Below are 23,724 nucleotides of genomic sequence, written 5' to 3' on the forward strand. Positions count from 1 at the left end.
AATTCTCTGCAATTAAACAATGTCCCATTATCTATGACAAACACTTCCAGGAGTCCATGTATTGCAAAAGATATGCGCAGTCATTCTATCATCATTCCTGTGTTTGACAAATGAACTCTATGCACATGCAACCACCTTGACTGGGTAGCTAGAATGACTAAGACTGTTAAACCCATGTGAGGATCTGCATAGTCGACGTATAACCGAGTCCAGGGTTTACGCAGTCCTTCCCATGAATGGCTGTAATTTTTGTCCTTCTTGCCCCACCAATGTGGTTTTGTCTGCATCCAAGCCTGGCCACCACACATAACTTCTAGCCAACGTCTTCATTTTGGAGACCCCTGGATGACCCTCGTGGAGTTCAGCTAGTATCTGGCAGCAACCTTTGCTCAGGACAATTACTCTTGCTCCCTATAATAATATACAGTCCAGTACTGTGATCTGGTCTCACCGGGTCCAAAAAGGTTTCAATTCTGATTGTGACAGCCCTTTGGCTTCCCCTGCCACTATCAGCTGTTTCAGTTTTGCCAGGACCAGATCCTTCTGGAGCCAAAGTCTGATATTGTCAGCTGTGACTGGAAGTGTGTCCAGAAAACTTAAAACCATAACAGACACTTCCAGTAGCTACCACCAGTGGTGTATCTGTCAGTAGGAGGCAGCTCAATGCACTCACATTCGCCACTTGGCCTCCTGGACAGTGTTCCAAATTGTAATTATATTCACTTAATATAAGAGCCCACTGCTGAATTCAGCCTGAATGTATGGGCGGCACTGCGTGTCCTCTTTAAGTAGACCTAGCAGGGTTTGTGGTCCATTATTGTTACAAATTTACATCCATAAAGGTATTGGTGGGACTTCCTGACTCCAAATATGACCGCCAAACCTTCCTTCTCTATCTGGACATATTTACGCTCTCCATCAGCCAAAGTTCTAGATGCATACACTATTAAGCATTCCTCATGAGCGGCCACCTATGAGCTAATACTACCCCATTGCCATAAGAGGAGGCATTGCGTGTCAATACCAGATCTTGCCTGGGGTCACAGTGTCCCAACACCTTAGTGGATGATAACTGTTTCTTCACTTCCTTGAAAGCTATAGCTTGGATATGCAAACCTTTCCAGGCTGACATTTTTTTAGGAGTTGGTGCAAAGTTGTGTTATGAAGTTGCATAGAATACGCATGAATTGGAAGGCATCAAACTGGAATGTGTTTGTAAAAATAATAAGGGAGAAAAAAATGTGTGGTCCCTTCAAGAGATACAGTGCTTTTCTAAGCTTGGTGATTTATACAGAAAAATGTGTCTGCAAGCAGCTGCAGATTATAGACAGCTCATGAATTGAAACATGTGTATCAAAGGGTTATATACTGTTAGTAGGCAAAGCAGATTCACCAAGACAACAGGTTTTTGAATTTAGCCAATTAATTTAAACCAGGCCCTAGATACTGAAAGCCAATTGAATTTAGACCTGATGTGCAGACAATCTGGGACCAATACTAGTGTAAGAAATGGACAGATCATCAGGGGTATAAGAAAAAAAGAGAGCATTTGGAAAATCAGCAAAGAGCCAATTGCCATTTTATGTGAAAGCAAATCTACCATCTGAGACATAAACCTGGCTTTCATACAAAATCATTAGGCTCTCTAAAAAGCCCCAAAGGTACCACGGCATTTTTTTAAGTTCAAACTCCTTACAGAAGAAATTACAGACAGAACAGCAGAAAGAGAAGACATACCCGAAAGGTGGAACTTTCCAGAAGACACATTCTGTATGAACTTGGAGAGGCTAAGTTTTAATTTATTATCGTCTCATTAATTGGGTTTATATAAGTGGGACTTGTATTTATTTGAGCAGCATTCCAGTAGAATTTAGGGAATAGTTAGTACTCAGGGGTGAATTGTTTAGTTTGTTGGTAATTCTGTTAATTTGTTCATTGTTAAGATAAATAAATAAATTGTTAGTTGGTATTTATAGATTGTATCAGGGATTTTCTTTCTTTTAACCACTCTTTTAACAAATTACGAGGGGAAAGGCAAGCTTCTCAGGGTGTTTCTGGGGTAATTATTGGAAGGGAACCTCTACTCCCATCATAACAAATTGGAGCTTGTGTTTTGGTTTAATTATCAGAGGGGTTTGATCGACTTCACTTTCCTAAAAGGTGCCAGACTGGAGGCCAGGTTATGTATGAACTTTCCGTAATAATTCACTAGCCCAAGGAAAGACCTAAGCTCTGGTACAAACATCGGAGTTGGCGCACCTTTGATTACCCTCACTTTATCTTCCAACAGGTCTAGTCAAGTCTGTAGTCCAGGTAGGTCACTTAGAGTACCTGGAACACACATTTTCCCTTCTTAAGCATTCGCCCACCTGGGAGCACCACTTATGGACTATGTCCAAGTTCTCTAAGTGCTCCTTATTGATCTTGCCTGTTATTAGGAAATTTGACATGTCCATAAGGACCCTCACCAACTTTTACAGATGCACCATAGAAAGCATACTATCTGGGTGCATAACAGCCTGGTATGGCAACTGCTCTGCCCAGGACCAGAAGAAACAACAGAAGGTTGTATGCACAGCCCAGACCATCACAGAAGCCATCGACTCCATTTACATTTGTTGTTGCCATGGAAATGCTGCCAACATCATCAAAGACCCCTCCCACCCTTGTATTGCTCTTGAACAACCTCTTCCATTAGGCAGAAGATACAGAAGCTTGAACACGTGCACCATCAAGATCAAGAACAGCTTCTTTCCTGCCATTATTAGACTGCTGAATGGACTGTCTAACTTCAAGTAATGTTGATCTTGCTTTGCGCACCTCCTGTGCAGTTGTATCCTTATATGCCTTGCCCTGTCTAAGCACCCTATGACCTGTCTGTCCTGGTTTGCTATGATCTGCCTGTACTGTACAAAGCTTTTCATTGTACTTAGGTACACGTGACTACAGTAAATCAAACCAAATCAAGTCAAACCAAAATCAAATTAGCATGTCATCTAGATAAATGGCAACCTGACTTCTTAAAACGTTCTCCATCATCTGCTGAAAATTTGTATAGGCTGACAAAATGACAAATTTCAGTCTCATATATAGGTACAAACCCTTATGGGTATTCATTGTAGCATACTTCTGGGAATTCTCATCTAACCGCAATTGCGAGTACACGTGGCTCACGTCCAGCTTTGTGATGGACATACTGGCAGCAACTATAATCGCTTGTCGGCCCAGATTCTGAAGAAAATTTTAACTGTTTCACTGAGGGTTGGCTTTGTTTTGGGGTTTTGCTGTGGGCTGACCTAGACTCCCTCTGTTCAGCATATGTCCTGCATGTGCCTATGCAATTGCTTGCCCTCAAGTGGTGTTCCCCAAGCTTAGTCATACTGGCAAGGGTGTCCACTTCCATCGGAATGCACTGCAACTCATATGCTGCACTTGCCACGTTTTCCAAAGATAAAGTCAGTTGTGGTGCCTGTTTGAAGTCCAGTTGGGTTTCAGCTAGTAGGCGCTTTTTCATGGTTACATCATTGACCCCACATACCAACCAGTCTCTCAGCATCTCATTTAGGGTCAAACCAAAGTCACCTGCCTCTAGTTGTCTTAACCTCGATAAAGATCCTGATAAGGATTCCCCTGGTTCTCAAATTGCCGAGTAAAAACAATAGCATCTCAGAATTAGATGTTGCTTGGAGTTGTAGTATTCCTTAAATAAATCCATCAACCACTGACAGGTTTTAGTATCTGGTACCTCAGGGAAAGTTGGACTCCTAACAACTGAAAAATCCGTAGGTCCACAAACTGTCAGGAGAATTACTCTTTGCTTTTGATCTGCCCCACTGTCATTTGCCCAGAAAAAAAAATGCATTCTTTCCACATACTAGGCCCAGTCTTTGATGAGTTGATGCTTGAATGAGTCAAGCTTCCCAAATAACAGCGTGATGCAAGAAATGCTTATCCTAACTCAAAGACGACTGTTCTGAGTTTCTTCAGGAACGTGCTTTACTGTTGTCGCCACTGAAATAATGTCTGCAGAGGCCGGTATCCCGTCATCATATCATCTTTTATTTACTCGTGGAAAGTCGTCGACAATGGTCCAGCTCCCTCAGAGGCAGTTCCCAGAGTGTCTGATTCTCCTTTTTTTAAATCTGTCAACCATGTCTCCCTGATTGGACCAGATTAGCAGCCCCAATCAGGAAACACATATTCTGTGTGATCCACCTGACTGACCTCATTACAATCACTAAACTCACAACTCAGAATCTAGTTTTGGGTTGTCATTTGGTTTCCTCATTCAAATCATTTATTTATATGTATGGTTAAGGCTGGGGCCCAAGCACTGATCCCTACAATGCACTACTAGTCACCACCTGAATCTGAGAAAATGACCCATTTATTCTCACTCTATGTTTCTGGTATGTCAACCATTTTTCACTCCATGCAAGTGTATTACCCCCAGTCAATGTGCTTCAATTTTTCCACAAATCTCTTATATGGACTTTATCAAAAACTTTCTTGAAATCCAAATACACTTCATCCACTGGTTCTTCCTTATGTATTCCACTAGCTGTATGCTCAAAAAATTCCAGTTAAGCATGATTTCCCTTTCATAAACCCATGCTGCTTTTATCTAATCCTATTAATGATTTCCAAACATTCTGTTATCTTGTCTTTTATATTAGACTCTCAAACTTTTCCCAATACTGATGTTAGGCTGACTTTTTGTAATTTTTTTTTTCCCTCTCCTTTCTCTTTTAAACAGTGGGGTTAAATTTGTCAAACTTCAGTCTTTAGGATTTTAGAAGATGACCACCAATTCATTGAATATGTTTTGAATATCTTTTTAATGTGCCTTATTATCATCTGATTTATTGTCTGTCCTACAATATAGCTACTGTTAGGGAGCATACTGACTATCCTCATCAGTATCTTTTTCTTAGATAACAAGATGTAACTGGATGAACACAGCAGGCCAAGCAGCATCATAGGAGCAGGAAGGCTGACTTTTCGGGCCGAGACCCTTCATCCAGCTCTACACCTTGTTATCTCAGATTTTCCAGCATCTGCAGTTCCTACTATCTCTGATACAGTATCTTTTTCTTGCTTTGTTATTTCTTCCTTTCACACATTGATTCTACATGCTCTGATCCAAGACCATTTCTTGCAATTACACTTAAAGCATACCACTAACAAAGCTGTCCCACCAACATTTCCTTTCTGTTTGTCCTTTCAAAAAGTCATACAGCCCTGAATATTTTGAATCAAACATTGATCTCTTTGTAACCATGTCTCTGTATCAGCTTTAAGATCACATTCAATAACCTCTATTTCTGTTGTTAGTTCATTTTGTTCTGAATGCTACTTTCATGTAAGTAAAAAAACCATCACTATCATGCACACCATCTCTCCCAGGTACCTGCTTAGTCACTGGTACCCTGCATAGGTTATATGGCGACTGCAAAGGAGTGAGATATGGTGAATCACTGTCCACCAATGGGCAGCAGTAAGTAGTGAATGTAGGAACAGTACAGAATACAGCTCACGGAAGGAACAAGTCTTCTCCCAGTGCTGCTCCAGAAAACTGACAATTCCAGGGACTCAATCACGGGAAAGAAAAGCTATCCATAACACACAAATAACTGAGAGAAGAGAAATTCTATCAAGGAATTTCACTACTATGATTGAGAATACAGAAAACTCTGCTTCCAGCAGTGTGCATCCCTTGAGGCATCAGCACCACCTTGTCTAGGCTGTGTGATGGGATCTCACAACAGAAACCCTCTTTAGCAAGATATATAGCTTTTAGTGGAAGTTAAATGACTACATTGAGAAACTGATATTTATTTTGGATGGGGTGGTTTCTATCCTGAAGAGTTTAGTGAAACAAATAGACTGGAACTTTAAAGAATCCATTAATTTTCAATGTGCATTGCTGCATATTAGTAGAAGTGTTATGAGCTCCAGCCTTAAGGGAGTGTCAGAAATGCAATGGGAGCATGTTACCCTATTGCAGGATACCAACATGTTCCTTCACCATGTCTCCAAGCAATAGTGGCAATTAATAGCCTGGCCACCACAGAGTCATGGACTGAGATGTCATTCACCATGAACATGTGAAAGGTCTCAACAACTGTATTATGAAGGCCAGTGGGCTTTGTCAAAAGCACTAAGGTTTGAACATTATATTATGAGAAGTCATGCAATTATCATGGCCGGTTTTAAATTATTGAGCTGTATTAAATTTAGGACTTTAGTGTGGTTTCATAGCCGCTTCCAAGTCCACACTTTCAGGAGGTTCAATAACCACAGGACCCTGATTCAAGGTAATTGGCAAAACAGCAGAGGTAAAAGAGGAGTGTAAAAGGTGGAAGCAGATTAATTAGTACTGTTTAACATGAACTTTGAATAAATAGTTGACTGTGTAAACAATTGCAGCTACAGAGAAGGAGTAGAGGAATGGAATGAATTGATAACTTGTCCAAAGAATAACCAGATGTACAATGAGCCAAGTGAGCTTGTTTATGCAGTATCCTATAATGTCTTGATGAAAAATACTGAGCTTCCAAATTCTTCTGCTTCCTCTTCTTCCTGTTCTTTTAACATAACCTGTTACTTATTTTTGATGCAACCATTGGCAAACATCTCTGTAAGGTAACATTTTGAAGGATAGATGTTAATTGACACTTGTGTGATGTGAATGTACTGATTATTATTGCCCAGACATTGATGTAGTTCAAGTTTTCTGCACGCAGACACTCATTCTTTGTTACCTACAGAATTGAGTTTGGATCTGGAAACTGCAATCACCAGCTAACCTTTGGGTTTATGATGACTGATGAAACAACTGAAGATATTTAGAATTAGAAATTGCTTTGAGGCACTCCGCAATGATTTTCTAGGCCTGAGCTGGAGAATTTTCCGCCTGATTCTACTCATTTGAACTTTACTGGGTTTCGTGATGCCATACTCAAATCAAATGCTGCATTGATGGTGAGAGCTTCAACATTGGAATTCAGATCTTGTGCCCTAGTTTGGATCAAGGCTGTAATGATACTTATATACCAAGTGTTCTTGGTCAAAATGAAACTGCGTGTTGGTGAGAAAATTGGTAAGCACTGCTTAATAGCACTGTGAGGACAATAATCACGCAGATTGTATGTCATTCTTTTATTGGCAGAACATACTTAAGCAATTCTCCAGATTGTTTGGCAGGTAATGGGATTGAAGCTATGTTGGAACAGATTGGCTTGAGCCACAGATAGTTGTACAGCATAGACCTTCACACCCAGATTACTTTGCCCATTTCTTGATGGAGTGTGAAATGAATTGAATTGTCTCAATACTGGTTTCTGTGATGGCAGAGATCTCAGTGGAAAGCCTAAAATAATCACCCATTTAGTTTTTCCTGTTGAAGATAGTTGCATGAGCATTCTATGCTCTGCCACTGTTGATAGAGACGTTCATTTGGCTTTCAACAAAGCTGCCCTTCAGGAAGTGGGTCACATGCAGTTCAGCTTCATCAGGATGCTGCCAGAGATGAGATGGTCATGAAGCAAGATTTAAGAATTTGAATAATTTTAACCAAAATTGTAGCAATTAAGGACTGACAGGATTATTTATGATCAAGTAATCAAACACAAATTCTGCCTAATGGTTGAATAAACCATGATAAGAAAAGACAAATCAAAAAATTAAAGGGGAGATCACAGACAGGATGATTAGAAAGTAAAATTCTTTGTTACAAGCCCTTCAGGGAGTGTTAACTTGACTCACTCAATATGCATAGGCTAAGACGACAGAGAGTTTCCTAGAGATAACAAGGTGTAGAGCTGGATGAACACAGCAGGCCAAACAGCATCAGAGGAGCAGGAAGGCTGACGTTTCGGGCCTAGGCCCTTCTTCAGAGTTTCCTGCTGTGTTTCACATCCCACCAAAGTCTAACATAGCAATGATAAAACAGCCCACCACAGAGGAATGAGGATCTAATTTAAAAGGCAGTGTCACATGCTATTGAAATGTGCAAATCCTTTTCATTATGGGTCCATTTAAGGACTGCTGTCTCAAAACAAGTTTAAGAAAGTTATTGGCAAATGCAAATTGGCATGGCATAGACAGGCATGGAAAGATTACAATGAGGCAAAGATCTGCCTTTGAGCAGAGCACACATGATGATAATGATGATGAAGTCTCAAAACCACACAGGCGTCATACAGTGAATGACCCAGCTCTTTTTTAAAAACATTTAAGGTCTTTTGTGGGCTGGGATGAATATGAATGTTCATGTGGTCACAGAGAATACCTTCTGTCTCTAAACCCAGCAAACTCCTCCTCCCTTTGATCGTCAACTTTATACATACTGTCTCACCACATCCACACAGCAGCCTCATCCTTCACCCCAAAAATTCCTAAGTCAACTTTCTGGAGGCTGCTTCTCGGATTCCCTCACATTAAGCCTTCACCCACTAATTTTGATTTCCACCTGTCAGCAGTGATGACTGTGGCTCCTGCCTGTTGACAGTGATATAATTCATGCTAATTTGGGTAGGAGTGAGTTTCAGAGTATTTAGATGAGGTCCAGGAATTAAAAACTCTAAGTCCTCTTGCTGTAAAAGGCAAGAGCTAGAATTCCCCAAAATGTTTTTATCCTCCATTTCTGATTATTGCTGAAAAGAGAGACACATTGTTGAAGATTATCATCATGCCTTCATCAGGACAGATGCAAGAATGCCAACTCTCAAAAGGTGCAATGCCTTATAGTGCATGAGAAAAGAGTACTAATTGAATGGCAGATCGTAAATCGTGTACCTTCCCTTGTGCCCACAATGACAGTGGCAAGTTACTCTAGGATGAGCAAAGAGACCACTCCAGTTTCTTTAGAATTGCTGTAAAACAAGACATACCATAAAAGCTTTTCATCTTGCAATCATTTGGACAGATGCAAGAATACCAATTTTTGAAGAGAAAACTATGCTTTGTGAGAGAAGGATGCTGATTGGTTAGCAAGTGGACTTTGATTGGTCTAAATATTGCCGGAGAGACTGCACCAGGAAATTATTGATTCCATTCTTTTGTTTTGTTAGAAATAAAGCAATGCCTGGATAAATTCCTTTTGCCTGGAAAGGATATGTTTTGAATATTTGTAATTTAAGTCAAACATAAGTAAAGTACTTTGTGAGCCCAAGTGATATTCTTAAAATGATCATTACTGTAAAAGGAGGGGCAGCAGTAGCTCCCTGGTGCAATCTTTGTGGCAACACCTCAATTAAATAGAGACAATTTGCCAACTATTAGCATTGTCAGGCAGTACTAATTTTGCTCCCCTTAACATTTGCTTTCTTGTGTCTGTCCTGACGCATGCAGGATGAATTGCTTCATCAAAACTCAGAGACTGTACAGTGCTAGCAAATACCAATTCCTACCTCAACTTAAAATCATTAAGTTTAATTGAACACATAAGTTCTCTCAAAAGTGGAATTAGATAGTTTCTTAAAAAATAGCAAAAACCACAAGGAAGAAAATTCACTGTGATCAATTCAGAAAAACACCAGCACAGATTTTATCAGCTCAATGCTCACTTCTATGCTATGGCAATCTAAGAGTCTAATTTTCTGCTATGGAATGGAACAATACTTATTTTCCAAGTATTAAATAGAGGGAAAAAAGTACAGAAATCTTTCACAGTGGGTGTTCACTTGCATTACGTTGAAAAATAATCATTCATTCATTGCTCAACCAGGTGAATAATCTATAATGCTCTACTTTAAAGTTTCCTAACTGCTGCACAAACACAGTGCCTGCACAGAGGTGGTGGAAGGCTGCTGTTCTAATGTAAAAGCCCTTGAGATACTTGTGGTCAGTGACTTCTGAGTACTTGAACCTGTGAAGGTGTGGCTGCAGGTTGCTGTAACTTGGGGAAGAGTGAAAATGCAAGTATACTGAAACCCAGAGAGAAGTCAACACATACCACCCCCATCAGTGCACATTTGCTCTCGGAGATAATCACTCCCAGGAATTTGCAGGAGAGCAGTCTTTAGAAGATGATTCAGAGATAGTAGGAATGCCGACCCTGGAGAATCTGAGATAACAAGGTGTAGAGCTGGATGAACACAGCAGGCCAAGCAGCATCAGAGGAGCAGGAAAGCTGACGTTTCGGGTCTGGACCCTTCTTCAGAAATGGGGCAGGGGAAGGAGATTCCGAAATAAAGAGAGAGAGGGGGAGGTGGATGGAAGATGGATAAAGGAGCAGATAGGTGGAGAGGAGACGGACGGGTCAAGGAGGCAGGGATGGAGCCAGTAAAGGTGAGCGTAGGTGGGGAGTTAGGATGGGGGTTGGTCAGTCAAGAGAAGACGGACAGGTCAAGGAGGCAGGGATGAGGCTGGTAGGTAGGAGTGTGGGGGGTGGGGGTTGAAGTGGGAGGAGTGGATAGGTGGGAGAAAAGACGGACAGGTCAGGGTGGCAGGGACGAGCTGGGTTGGTTTTGGGATGCGGTCGGGGGCGGGGAGATTTTGAAGCTTGTGAAGTCCATGTTGATACCATTCGGCTGCAGGGTTCCCAAGCGAAATATGAGGTGCTGTTCCTGCAACCTTCGGGTGGCATCGTTGTGGCACTGGAGGCTGTCCAGGATGGACATGTCGTTTAAGGAGTGGGAGGGGGAGTTGAAGTGGTTCACGACTGGGAAGTGCAGTCGTTTGTCGCGAACCGAGCGTAGGTGTTCCACAAAGCGGTTTCCAAGCCTCCGCTTGGTTTCCCCGATGTAGAGGAGGCCACATGGGAACAGCGGATACAGTATACCACATTAGCAGATGTGCAGGTGAACATCTGTTTGATGTGGAAGGTCTTCTTGGGGCCTGGGATGGGGGTGAGGGGGGAGGTGTCCTGTTCAAATCCTTATCCACTTGATTCATTATCTTCTCTAATATAAACCCCAGAATTAGCTCTGCAGCCAGAACTACAAAATGTGTTATCATGGATTCTTATTGCAAAGGTTTAGATACAAAATTCCTAGAGATGATCATTCTGCCCAGGGCAGATTGCAAATTGATGATGGCATGTGAGATAGTATCATGGTGGCTTGTTGGGGCTCTTGCACTCTTTGCCATAGTGGTGAAATGTTTTGGTGTACTTCTCAACACCATGATTTTTTCATGATTGATTGAAGTAAGGAATTCCAAAGCCTATTCTCAGTAGAACTGGAAAGGACCTTACCATCAGATGAGGTCCTCTGCTGCCTCTGAGAGCTTCACCATGTATAGATCTCTAATTCACTAACTAGCCTATAGGAAATGCCAAAGTTAAAGCTGGTGTCTCTAAAAAGTGGAGTGCCTTTCACTGCATCCTCAGAGGAAAGGTCCTCCTCTGAGGTTTGTGCTTTCAGCAGGAATCTCTAAAGTTCAGGTGACCCTAGACAGAAAAGAAAATGAAGAACAGTTAAGAACTCAGCAAGAAGTTTTGCATGTTGCACATGATTGAATAATATTCTAGGGAACATAGACTAAAGTTGCTAATTTGCTGTTCCTGTCCTAAGTTGAATGAACAGCTACAAATATAGTTGTACTATGATTTCAGAGTTTCAAATACTCACAAGGATAAGCTGCCAGACACTTGGTCCTATATTCATGACCCTATGTGGGCCAGTAATCTTCACAGCAGCTTGTTCTGTCTCAGAATAGGAAGCAAAACATTTTCTGAAACATGTGAAATTTAAATTTTGATGTTCAAAGAAAATTAGGTATGTCCATGCAAAGTGCACAGAAAGTTAGCATGCAGGCAACCAAGCATTTAGGAAGGCAACTGGAATGTTGGCCTTCATTACAAAGGAGGCAGAGTACAGGAATAAAGAAGCCTTGTTACAATTGTACAGGGTTTTGATAAGACCACATCTGGACCAAATCCTCTCATTTAAATCTATGTCCTCTAGTTTAGGATTTCCCTACCCTGGTGAAAAGACCTTGGCTATTCTCCTTATCTATGCCCCTCATGATTTTATAAACCTCTATAAGGTCACCCCTCAGCCTCCTCCACTCCAGGGAAAAAAGTCCCAGCCTGTTCCTGTGCTGTACTTCTCTTTTGTTAAGTCTGCGTGAGTTTCCTCCAGGTACTCCGGTTTCCTCTCTCACAGTCCAAAGATGTGCAGGCTAGGTGGATTGGCCATGCTAAATTGCCCGTAGTGTTCAGAGATGTGTAGATTAGGTGGGTTATAGTGGGGTGGGTCTGGGTGGGATGTTTTGAGGTTTGGTGTGGACTTGTTGGGCCTAAGGGCCTGTTTCCACACTGTGGGGATTCTATGATGATTCTATGATTCTAACCAACGTTGCCCTATAACTCAAACCCTCCAGTCTCGGTAACATCCTTGTAAATATTTTTTGTACCCTTTCCAGTTTAATAACATCCTTCCTTCAGCAGGGTGACCAGAATTGTACGCAGTACTCCATATGTGGTCTTACCAATGCCTTGTATAGCCATAACATGACATTCCAACTCCTGTACTCAATGCTCTGACTGATGAAGGCAAGTGTGCTAAATGCCTTCTTCACCATCCTGTCTACCTGTGACGTCACTTTCAAGGAACTATGTACTTGCACCCCTAGGTCTCTCTGTTCAACAAAGCCCCCAGGACCCTACCATTAAGTCCTGGCCTGGTTTGTTTTTGCAAAATGCAACACTTCACATTTATCTGAATTAAACTCCATCTGCCAATCTTTGGCCACTGGCCAGTTGATCTAGGCGTCATTATTCTCTTGGATAACTTCCTTTACTGTTCACTATACCGCCAATTTTTGTGTCATCTGCAAACTTACTAATCTTGCCTCCCGTGTACTCATCCAAGTTGTTTATATAAATGATGAATTTATATAAAGTGGACCCAGCACCGATCCTTGCAGCACATCATTGGTCACAGACGTCCAGTCTGAACAACAATGCTGTACCACCACCCTCTGTTTCCTACTGACAACCAATTTTGTATCCAATTGGCTACGTCTCCCTGGATGCAACATAACCTTCCTAGCCAGTATACCGTGCAGAACCTCGTTGAAGGCATTGCTAAAGTTCATGTAGACAACATCTACCCCTCTGCCTTCATCAATCTTCTTGGTCACCTCTTCAAAAAATTCAATCAAGTTTGTGAGACACAATTTCCAATGCACAAAGCTATGCTGACTATCCCCAGTCAGTTCTTGCCTTTCCAAATGCATGTAGATCTTGTCTCCCAGGATGCCCTCCGACAACTTACCCATCACTCATGTCAGGCTCGCTGATCTGCAGTTCTGAATTAACTGCAAAAAGGCCAGTATCCTGTCATCAAGTCACCCTTTATTCACATGCAAAATACATGGACTCTGACCAGCCAGTCCCTAGGATGGACACTCTCTGAATCTCCTATTTATATCTGATAGCCAGGGTTCCCTGATTGGCCTAATCCCAATTAAGGATCTCATAGTCACTGAGATCCACCTAGCCCTTATTCCAATCACTACATCCCTCCCCCCATAAGTCTGGAGACGCAGGCCTGTTCTTTTTCTTGTTGCTTCTCCTGATTTGTTTTCAGCACGGTCTGGTTCCTCTGACTCTGACTTGGGCATGGGCAGCATGTACCAGACCGCAGCCCATCTCTCATGCCCAGAGTGTATTGGGAGAGTTTCCTCCTCTTCTTCAGATGGTAATGATATTGAGGCCGGATTATTCTCGGACTCAGAAGTTTCTTTGGTGCTACATGGATGGTTTCTGACAGCCTTTCTGGCTGTTCTGAGGGGCCAGGTATGTTTTGCTCCTGCTCCGTTTGTGAGGTAGCAGCTTTCATGTGACCCACATGTTGGTTCAGGATCTTCTCACCTACCCAAACTTTGTATGTCATGGGACCTGACCTCATGTCAACCTCGCCTTGTACCCATGCAGGGCCATTTCTGTGGTTTTGACACCAAATTTCATACCCTGAAGTAAATTGTCTCTCTCGCTTAGAGTAGGCATGTCGCCGGCACTGGTGTTCCTGTTGCTGTTTTGCCCTCACCCCCAGATCCGGGAATATCAGGTTTAACTTGGTATGGAGTCTTCTCCCCATTAGCAACTCATTCAGAGTTTACCTAAAATGACATGACTCTGCCAGTCATCTTAACTTTGTCAAAAATCCCAATACAGATTCCCCTGGCTCTTGATTAGCCAAACAAAACCAATAGTGTCTTAGAATTAGACAAGGCTTGAGGCTGTAATATTCCTTAACTAAATCTATCAACTCGTGAAAGGTTTTAGCATCTGGTGCATCAGGGAAAGTGAGGCTCCTGATAGCTGAAAATGCCACAGGTCTGCAAGCAGTCAGAAGAATTGCTCATTACTTTTCATCTGCCCCAATTGCCTGGAAAAAATAACACATTCTTTCCACATACTGGGCCCCATCTTTGATGGCAGATCGAACGAGTCAAGCATCCCAAATTAAGGAATGATGCCAGAAATGCTTACCCCAACTCAAAGACGACTGTTGCGAATGAAATTTCTTCAGGAATGTACTGTTTTCTCTCATTGCTTCCAAATTAACTGCACAGAAGCTGGTATCTCATCACCAAGTCATTCTTTATTCTCATGTACACGATACACTAGCTGTGGCCAGCTAGCTTGGAGTCAGTCCCTGAAGTGAGGAGACTCTGAATCCCATATTTATATCTGTCAGCCAGGGTTCCCTGATTAGCCCAGGTTAACAGCTCCAATCAAGTCTCTCATTATCAATGAGATCCACCTGGCCTTCGTTCCAATCACTACAAGTTCCCTGGCTTTTCCTTGTAGCCCTTCTTAAATAATGGTACAACATTAGCCGCCCTCCAGTCCTCGGGCACCTATTCTGTGGCAAGAGAAGAATTGAAAATTATTGCCACCCTCTCTTCTATTTCCAGCCTCGCTTCACTTAACAGACTGAGATACATTTGATCAAGCCCTGGAGATTTATCTACTTTTAAGTCTTCCAGACCACTCACAACTTTCTCTCTGCCTATGCTAATTTCTTTAATTATATCTCAGTCTTGCACCTTGATTTTGTTACCCTATTGTCCATCTCACTAGCGAATACTGACACAAAGTATTTATTTAGAACCCTACCTACATCTTCTGGTTCTGCGCACAAATTACCACTATGCTCCTTAATGGGCCCCACTCTTTCTCTCAATATCCTTTACTCTTAATGTACTTCTAAAATTGTCCCATATTTTACCTGTCAATATCCTTTCAAACTTTTTTGCTCTCCCAGTTTCCTTTTTAAGTTTCCCCTTGTACATTCTTAACTCCTCTGGGGCTTCTACCATTTTAAGCCCTGGGTATCCAGTATTGACAATTTCCTTAATGTTACTGTCTGCCTTGCCTGTCACTTGCTGCAGAAATGTTTCATAATATCTCTCAACAGGTTGATTAGGAAACTATCTAAGGGGTTCTAGTAAACACTTTTGATGGCTTAAAAGAGAGGTGGGCACTGCAAGGGGCAGGGTGAGGGTGTAAAATGCCTTATTTCCCCTTAAAATTCTAGTCTGACATAATTCCCACCCTCTCTCTCTATACCTTTCCCTCATTTTTGTTGTCTTTGCACTACCTGACTGGCTTTGCATGTAAACTGGTAATTTAATTTGAAACACAGATGATTTAGCGGTAGAGGAGAAAGTTTAGAAATGTAACACGGTGGTAAAGAAACCATTCAGGTATATAAAAGCATCCTTTGTTATAGAACATAGAACATAGAACATAGAACAGTACAGTACAGTACAGCACAGTGCAGGCCCTTCGGCCCACGCTGTTGTGCCGAACTTTTACCCTAAACTCAAGGTCTATCTAACCTCCACCCCTACTTTATACTATCATCCATATGCCTATCTAATAGCCGCTTAAATGCCCCTAATGAGGCTGACTCCACTACCCGCTCTGGCAGTGCATTCCACGCCCCTACCATTTTCTGAGTAAAGAACCTACCTATAAAACATATACCTATAAAAAAAGGGCTCTTGTCATGCAGTGATAGTGTCCATACCTCTGGGCTAAGAGGCCTGGATTTGAGTCCCACTTGTTCCAGGGTTGTGTAGTAACGACTCTGAAGAAGTTGATTAGAAAATATCTATGCTTCTGATGTTAGGGTCCTGAAGCAAGGAAGGCAGATCATGACCCCTCCCCAGTATAAGAAATAAACACTCACTCTGGGAAGCAAACATTCAAATTATGAAATGTGATAAATTTTAAATAAAAATGTTAAGGGGCTCCAGTAAAGGGATTCCTGTGGCAAGGTGGAAGTATTCCTCTCACTGAGACTGGAGGCTCAGACCTGCCACAGGAGTCCCGAATACGACAGAGGTTTGTCAGAAGAACTCTGAACAGACTGATTGGAAAATATCTAAAGGGCTCCAGTGGTGCAGTGGTAGTATCCCTACCTCTGGGTCAGGAGGCCTGCGTTCAAGTCCCACCTATTCCAGATTTGTGTCATGACATGTACATGTCTTATTAGGCTGATTAGCAATATTTCTAAGATGTTGGAGCCGGTAGCTCGTGCAGCAAAGTCATAGTATCCCTACTACTGATCCAGAAGGTTGAGGTTCAAGTCCCATCTGCTTTAGAGGTGTGTGATAGAAAATAGCTCATTCATTGGAGCAGTAGTAGGCCACTCAGCCCAATGAGTCGGCTCTGTCATTCAATTATGTCAGCTCTTTGTTTTTTTTATGGAATCCCTACAGTGTGGAAACAGGCCCTTTGGCCCAACAAGTCCACATCAATCCTCAGACATCCCACCCAGACCCATCCCCCTATAACCCACCTAATCTATACATCCCTGAACACTATAGGCAATTTAGCATGGCCAATCTACCTAGCCTGCACATCTTTGGACTGTGGGAGGAAACCAGAGCACCCGAAGGCAACCCACGCAGACCTGCCTTATTCCCATAAATCTTGATTCCCTTACTTACGACAGATGTTAATCTCAGCCTTGAACATACTTAATGATCCAGCCTCATAAGTCTTCTATAGTAAAGAAGTCCACAGATCCACCATCCTCAGAGAAAAAAAAAATCCTCCTTAATCTCAATCTTAATTGGATGACTTCTTACTCTGAGATTATGCCCTTTGGACCTCAAACTTTTTGTGGATAGCCAGGAATTTGTTGGACAGGAATCTCATATACTTTTCACTTTATCAGCTTCTTAAATACAAGTGTAATCAACACACTTGAAATTCTGTTTTAAGAATATTTGCATTACATATCAATGGTGATGCAGATAAAAAAATCATTTATGAAAAACTTATTGTGGGCAACACAACTTCAATAAAATTTTCACATTGGCATTTAAGCCCATCTGCTCCTGATCTCAAGTTGCTGCACAAACTGAACCATTAGCTTCATTGTTACTTTGATAACATTTGAGCAAGTTACAGAAGAATGCAGGAGAAAGAGCAAATTGTTACTGTACCTTTCACAACCTTAAGAGCTTCTAGTCAATAACGAATAACTATAACTTTTTTTTTCAATTTGTTAAGTAACTCAAGTTTTACAACTAAAAGTTTCTGCTGCCACTGGTACGTTCCTATGATCCTTTAAAAACTGTTTCTGCAAATATATTTTCTTCATCAGGTCCGCATCTATTTTCATTCTCTATTCTAATTTAAATGTGTAACGATGGGCAGTTAAGTCTTAAAACTAATTTGGATCTCGATGCCAGGAAAAAGGGAAGAAGCAAAAATTACTTTGTTTAGATCATCTTCACCAAAAATCACAACATATTTAATGTAAGAAATACCATGTTCAGAGATAAATGTAAAGATTTCGAATTATTTTCTGTTTACACATACGAAATGCACACGTTTCTGTTAATGAAAAGTAAACCGCAATAAAAACAAAGTTGAAAGCTTTCAATAATATATATTTAATTAAATGTAACCATGGAGGTTGGAGACGATATTTATTATTCATGAACTGTTTTATCCTTTATTTTGAGGGGTGGAGATAATATGGTAAACAAAAATTCTATCAGAACAGTTGAGGTTCAAAATAATGAATTGGGGTTCGATGGTAAGAGGAGAACCGACGATAATATATTTATCGGAGAAGCAAATTCTATATTTTTCTCACGAAGCTACAAACTGCCAAAGAAAGGTACGCTGATTTTAAAAAAAATAACCGGATATTCGGCAGGATGAGAAAGTATTTCTACATATGAACTAAGAATTCAATGATAGTTTAGTTCTGTGTGAACGGGATCTAAGTGTGCAGAGTAAACATACAGTTACATACCGCTTGACTGTTGTTTCCAACTGTCACCATCAGTCAGTCTCGCGCTGGCCGCCGTTAACTGCCATTGGTTCCACTCCAGCTGTTACGGTTCCCACAGCGACCGCGTTAGTTCCGCACTCTCCTCTCAACTTATGCCGATCACCAACTGGCCCGCCTTCCCCTCTCATTCATTGGCTAACCGAAACGCCGCGCGGCCGAGCTTTGTAATTGAGTGGTTCTTTGCAATGTCCATCAAAATAGTTTCCGCTTCGCCGCCCGACTATCGGCATCTTTCACCCGCTCCAGCGCTGGAAGGATCCATCTGGGTCTTAAAGCCTGCAGCGAGCACTGCGATTCCACTGAAGTCTGCTTCAAAGGTGTCTTGCTGTCATGGCAATCCCATCTCTCCCACCCCTCCAAAATACTGAATGACAGACTCAAGTTCTGATGAAGGGTGACTAGATCCAAAACTTTAACACAGTGTGGAAATCTTCTGAAGAAGGGTCCCGACCCGAAACGTCAACTTTGCTGCTCCTCTGATGCTGCTTGGTCTGCTGTGTTCATCCAGCTCTACACCTTGTTATCTGTGAATGGGAGAGAATGGATCTTGTATACTAACAGCAAAGTTAGCAAGATCAAAAACAAGAGAAGGCTGTGGTGGGGCTTGGGGGAGAGGGGTGTGTGAAGAATGAAAAAAAAGGATAACAGACATGATGCAATCAGATTCTGATGTTATTGAATTCAGTATTGAGACTTCAAAGTTGTAAAGTGTCAAAGTGAAAAGTGAAATGTTGTTCCCCAAGCTTATGTTGTGCTTTGTTGGAACATTACAACAGGCATTGAATAGAAATGTTAACATGATAGTGAGATAGTTTACTGAAATGGACAACTAGAGGTCAGGGTCATTTCTATGGAGGGAACAGAGATGTTTCATAAAGCAGTTTTTTTTATGGTCTCACCAAGGTAAAGGAGACTGCATTGTGAGCAGTGAATGCTGTGGCCTAGATTGAAAGAAGTACAAACAAAATGCTGCTTCACCTGGAAGGTGTGTTTGGGGCCTTGTACAGTTACCAAGGGGTTACCAAGATGCCAAGAGGCAGTGAGACCACAGGTGCACCTAACCTTAATTAGACAGACTTTTGATTGACAGGAAATTGTGGGATAGGAGGGGTTTGGGTGGGAGGTAGGCAGGTAAGTGGACTTAAGTTCACAATCAGATCAACTATGATTTTATTGACTGACACAGCAGATTGAAGAACTTGAATGACTTATTACTGCTTCTATGTCTCATATTCTTAAGTCCATTACAATATTCAGGAACTAAAACAAAGTTGCTGGAAAAGCTCAGCACGTCCAGCAGCATCTGGGAAGAAAAAATCAGAGTGAACGTTTCGGGTCCAGTTACCCTTCCTTAGAACTGCCTAGTCTGAAGATGAGTTGTTGCTGCTCCTGTTTTTGCTGTGATTCACTGCTGTGATTCACTGGAGCATTTTCAGCAGGCCGAGGACGGATAAATGGGCATGCGAGCAGGACGCTATGTTAAAATGACCAGGTCAGGGTCATGCTTGTGTGTGGATTGGAGGTGTTCTGCAAACGACTACTCAAGACATTTGCTTGCTTTCTCGCCATAGACGTTGCCTGACCCTTTGTGATATTGAACATTTTTTTGTGTTCAGTACAGATTCCAGCACACTTTTTTTCTATATTCTTGCCTCATCATCTTCAACAGAATTGCCTCATACTATTTTCCAAGTTTGGCAGCATCCTTTTTCATGGGAGTCAGGAATGAAGGAACGTGGCACCATGGCTTCACACAAAATGTCAATGCTGGTGGCCATCTGACTAGAGAAAAGTAATACCTTCTGCATGCAACCACTCAGAAACTACATCGCAGGAGTTAAGTTGCGGGCCCAGGGCCATTCTATGAGATGCTACCATGTCTTCGAAGGGCATTTCTGCAGTCTAGCCCCATTTGTGATGGCTAAGTGAGTGTTTCATTTTCAGGAAGCTCACCCACATGTTAGACCCTAAAGAAAGCAAGATATGGTGCATTCACCTTGACAGATAACATGATCATTAACCTGCTTGCAATACCGCATCTAGGATTGAGTGATGACTACACGGTTGCATCTGTCCATGCCAGTATCCGTAAGAGTGACCATGGCACAGTCCTTGTGGAGAAGAAGTCCCACCTTCACATTGAGAACACCCTCTATCGTGTTGTGCGGCACTATCTGTATTGAATGGGACAGACTTCACACAGATCTAGCAACTCAAGACTGGGCATCCATCACCAGCAGCAGAATTGTACTCCAGCACAGTTTGTAACCTCATTGCCCGACATATCCTCCACTCAACCATTACCATCAAACCAGGGGATCAACTCTGGTTGAATGGAGAGTGCAGGAGGGCATGCCAGGAGCAGCACCAGGCATACCTGAAAATGAGGTATCCATCTGGTGAAGCCACCAAACAAGAATACTTGCACACCAAACAGTGAAAGCAGCAAGTGGTAAGACAGAGCTAAGCGATCCCACAACCAACGGATCAGATCTAAACTCTGCACTCCTGCCACATCCAGTTGTGAATGGTGGTGGACAATTAAACAACTCACTGGAGGAGGAGGCTCCACAAATATCCCCATTCTCAATGATGGAAAAGCCCAACACATCAGTGCAAAAGATAAGGCTGAAGCATTCGCAGCAATCTTCAACCAGAAGTGCTGAGTGGATGATCCATCTCAGCCTCCTCCAGTGGTCCCCAGCATTACAGACACCAGTGTTCAGCTAATTCGATTCATTCCATGTGATATCCAGTAATGGTTGGAGACACTGGATACTGCAAAGGACAAGGGCCCTGACAACATTCCAGCAATAGTACTGAAGACTTGTGCTCCAGAACTTGCTGCTCCCCAAGCCAAGCAGTCCAGTACAGTTACAATACTGGTACCTACCCGACAATTTGGAAAATTGCCCAAGTATGTCCTGTACACAAAAAACAGGACAAATCCAACCCGGCCAACTACCGCCCCATCATTCTACTTTTGATTGTCACTAAAGGGTTGAAAGGTGCCATCAACAGTGCTATCAAGTAGTACCTGCTCGGAAATAACCTGCTCAGTGATGCCCAGTTTGGGTTCCGCCAGGTCCACTCAGCTCCTGATCTCATTCCAACCTTGGTTCAAACATGGACAAAAGAGCTGAATCCCAGAAGTGAGGTGAGAGTGACAGCCCTTGATATCAAGGCTGCATTCGACTGAATGTGGCATCAAGGAGCCCGAGCAAAACTGGAATCAATGGGTATTAGGGGGCAAACTATGGTGGTTGGAGTAATACCCGACGTATAAGAAGATGGTTGTGATAGTTGGAGGTCAACCATCTCAGCTCCAGGACATCTCTGCAGGAGTTCCTCAGGGTAGTGTCTTAGGCCCAACCATCTTCAGCTGCTTCATCAATAACCTTCCCTCCATATAAGGTCAGTAGTGGGGATGCTTGCTGATGATTGCACAATGTTCAGCACCATTCGTGACTCCTCAGATACTGAAGTCAATGTTCAAATGCAACAAGATCTGGACAATATCCAGGCTTGGGCTGACAAATGGCAAGTGACATTCATGCCACACAAATGCCAGGCTATGATCAACACCAATAAGAGACAATCTAACCACCATTCCTTGACATTCAATGGTGTTACCATCACTGAATCCCCCACTATCAACATCCTAGGGTTACGATTGACCAGAAACTCAACTGGACTCACCACATGTACACAGTAGCTACAAGAGGAGGCCAGAAGCTAGGAATACTGCGGCGAGTAACTCATCTCCTGACTCCTCAAAGCCTGTCCACCATCTACAAGGCACAAGTCAGGAGTGTGATGGAATACTCCCCACTTGCCTGGATGAGTGCAGCCCCAACAACACGCAAGAAGCTTGACACCATCCAGGATAAAGCAGCCCACTTGATTGGCACTACACCACAAGCATTCACTCCGTCCACCACCGATTCTCAGTAGCAGCCGTGTATACTGTCTACAAGATGCACTGCAGAAATTCACCAAAGATCCTCAGACAGCACCTTCCAAACCCACAACCATTTCCATCTAGAAGGATAAGGGCATCAGACATATGGGAACACCACCAACTCCAAGTTCCCCTCCAAGTCTTTCACCATCCTGACTTGGAAATATATCGCTGTTCCTTCACTGTTGCAGGGTTAAAATCCTGGAATTCCCTCTGTAATAGCATTGTGGGTCAACCCACTGCAGGAGGACTGCAGTGGTTCAAGAAGGCAGCTCACCACCACCTTCTCAAAGGCAACTAGGGATGGGCAAGAAATGCTGGCCAGCCAGCGATGATCACATCCCACAAATGAATAGAATAGAGGGGTTGCTGACATCCTCAGCAATCTTCATCTAGCCTTGCTTGGTAGGGTAGCTGAATGTCCTGCACCTGTCCTGGGGTAAAAAAGAACTCCTGTTTTACCTTAACAGCCTAAAGAATCTGCAGGAATGTTGTGCCAACTAGGATCTTCACTCTGCCACTCTTTGACATGCCTTCTTTCTCAATTCTCCACTCAGGTTTCTTTATGGTTGGATTGTGTTCATTGAGTGCTGCCAGTACTTTTAACTATGGTGCATGCACATCCAGTGGTATGGTCTTATCTTGCCACTGTTGTTTGCTGGACACCTCCTCCCCCTTTTTGTAGTTAATTGAACAGTTGTCACAAAATACTGATTCCCAGCCTGCTCCCTGCCAAAAGGCAGCAGCATCCACCCAGTCGTAGAACCTTTGACTTTGCCACAAAATTCAACCTTTCTGCACACCAGCCAGTTATTGTAGGACTGGTATATTAACTGAAAAACAACCACTCATTGATGTCTATTGACTACATCAGTAATGTTTAAGCACAGTTTATATTAAGTAATATGTGTTCAGATGAGAGAAGGAGTAACATATCTACTTTAAATTAATTAATTAAAACTGCAATATCCCTACTACTGCTGCGCCTGATCCCCTTAGGGATTGATGCACAAGAACTCCCAGTTTCTGAGTACCCATCCCTGGACGATTTGCCTAATAGTATATAATCAGAGATTTCATGCAGGATCTGAGAAAACTCCTGACAATATGGCAATTTAATGTAACCAGACCGCCATCATTTTCTGGGTATTCCAAATTTTTCCCATCTGAGTTGCAGCAGAGACTCCAACGGAACTCACAGGCAAATTTGTAATCAATGTAGCTTTACAAAGAAATATTACAAATACAAAAATCATTGAAAATTAGGGTGCATTTTTCAAAAAGTCCTTGCAATAAGACATTCAAAATTTTTCACTATTAGATTGCTACACAACAGGTGAAGTAATTTGTAGCATGTTTGTGCTTCCCAATTTGAGTCTTTTAAACATATGCATGCCAAGAATGCAATTGATGAACAGGACAACTGTGAGGCAAATATTGTAATCATATTACTTTTTCCATATGAATCTATCTGTCTATAAAATT

At 42.2% G+C, this 23,724-nt stretch overlaps 1 long non-coding RNA gene across 2 annotated transcripts; it reads right to left on the reverse strand.

The window, feature by feature from the left end:
- Nucleotides 1-7,146: 7,146 nt before the first annotated feature.
- On the reverse strand, nucleotides 7,147-18,381 carry LOC125483323. 2 transcript variants are annotated; one of them, XR_007262277.1, is made up of 5 exons: nucleotides 18,240-18,381; nucleotides 14,447-14,822; nucleotides 11,201-11,395; nucleotides 8,800-8,876; nucleotides 7,147-7,521 (listed from the first exon to the last, which is right to left on the reverse strand). It is a non-coding gene; the product is annotated as an uncharacterized LOC125483323 (long non-coding RNA). The 2 variants fall into 2 exon arrangements; XR_007262276.1 differs by lacking the exon at nucleotides 8,800-8,876.
- Nucleotides 18,382-23,724: the final 5,343 nt, after the last annotated feature.

The sequence above is a fragment of the Rhincodon typus genome, chromosome 6, assembly GCF_021869965.1.
Source record: "Rhincodon typus isolate 14 chromosome 6, sRhiTyp1.1, whole genome shotgun sequence".
Lineage (NCBI taxonomy): Eukaryota > Metazoa > Chordata > Chondrichthyes > Orectolobiformes > Rhincodontidae > Rhincodon > Rhincodon typus.